The sequence below is a fragment of the Octopus bimaculoides genome, chromosome 11 (assembly GCF_001194135.2).
Source record: "Octopus bimaculoides isolate UCB-OBI-ISO-001 chromosome 11, ASM119413v2, whole genome shotgun sequence".
Lineage (NCBI taxonomy): Eukaryota > Metazoa > Mollusca > Cephalopoda > Octopoda > Octopodidae > Octopus > Octopus bimaculoides.
The window spans coordinates 46,777,787-46,779,270 of record NC_068991.1 but is presented as its reverse complement, the minus strand read 5'-3'; the positions used below and the strand labels follow the sequence as shown (position 1 = coordinate 46,779,270).

General features: G+C 45.6%; 1 protein-coding gene across 2 annotated transcripts in view; it reads right to left on the bottom strand.

Moving 5' to 3' along the window:
- The window catches only part of LOC106875538 (insulinoma-associated protein 1a-like), a 12,222-nt gene extending 11,774 nt beyond the window's left edge, over positions 1-448 (bottom strand). The window contains exon 1 of one of the 2 annotated variants that reach the window (XM_052971779.1): positions 54-448. The gene's annotated coding sequence lies outside the window, so the exon portion shown is untranslated. The remainder of the gene's footprint in view (positions 1-53) is intronic. The other variant, XM_052971778.1, reaches the window with a different exon arrangement.
- Between the last annotated feature and the right edge of the window lie 1,036 nt (positions 449-1,484).

Sequence of the window (1,484 nt, the reverse complement as noted above, 5' to 3'; positions counted from 1 at the left end):
TATATATTTCTATCAAACGAGACACAATATCAATAATTTCAAGGTTGGCTTACGGGAGAAGGCAGGATGCTGCTGGAGGGACAGAATAAATGGTGATTGTGATATGAAACTCAAGTTATTATAAAGAAAATATTGCAACAAAAAAAAAAGTAAAAAAAAAATTATACACACACAGACAACAGTAATGCCGCCGCAATGGTATTGTGCTGTCCGTTTGTGAGTGTGTGCATGTGCGTATGTATTTATATGTGTGTGTGTTGGTGTTGTCGTTTTTTCTGTTTTTGTTTTTGTTCTTTTTTGCAAGCAGCTTGTTTGAAAAAATCTTGCACGAGTTCTGGCTAGGCGACACAAACACGCGACATTTTATACGTCGGCCGCCATACCCCATCCCAAATCCACAAATTCAAACTACTCCACCTTCCACATCAATCCTTCTCCTCCTTTTCCTCCTCCTCCTCTTCCTCCTACTTCTAAATGTTTACCATCCCCCTCTTCTATCCATTTCGATATTCTCGGCTGCTTGCTTTTCTCTCTCTCTCTATCCCACTCTCTCTGTCTGTCTTTTCCTCTCTCTCTCACTCTCGGCAAGCATTAGCGCTCGCGATGTTCGCGTGCCTGAAAGGCAGAAAAGAGGGAGGAAGCGTGACGGGGGAGGAGATAAAGAGCGACGGGGAGAGGTGAAAAGAAGACAGAGAGCGGAAGGGGGAAGCTATTTGTGTTCATCAGGATTGTTGGTGGTGGACTGTGTGATGCTATGCTCTTTCTCTCTCTCCCCCCACTCTCTCTCACTGTTCGTCCTTTACAGGTATGTATATACCGTCACTCCTTCCCAAACCCTCTCTCTCCTCCTCCCTCTCGCTCTCTCCCTCTCTCTCTCTTCCTTCCTCCCTTCTCTCTCACCATTGTTTCTTTTCGTCTGTCCCGTCCTGTCTTCGCTTGTCCTCATCCGCTCTGTAGTACGAGTCAACTATCGTCCCTTAAATGCACGCGTGCGCGCACACACGCACTCGCATTGCACACGCATACACGTAGTCGTCGCATCACTTGTTAGAAACAGCAGCCAAAATCTCGCCTCAAAATCACAACCTGTCTTACCCGTCTTTAGAACAAGAAGCGAACATTGCACAGTGCGGTTCTAGACAGGGTGGTCACAACTGGAATACCTTTTGATCCTCGAATACCTTTTCTCAATCACGGTTGATGTGGTGGGTCTAAACAACAACAACAACTACTACTACTACTACTACTACTACTACTACTACTACTACTACTACTACTACTACTATTGCGTTGTCACCTTTTCTCACATCTCTCTCTCACCTCTTCGCCTGTCTTCCTGTCTCTCTTCCTGTCTCTCTGTCTGTCTCGTTCTCTGTCTCTCTGTTTCTCTATCTCAGTCTCTGTCATTGGCTCTCTCTCTCTCTTTCTCTCCCTCTCTCTTCTTGTAGGCTGTCCCTTACTCCTACACACGCATAACAGTAGCT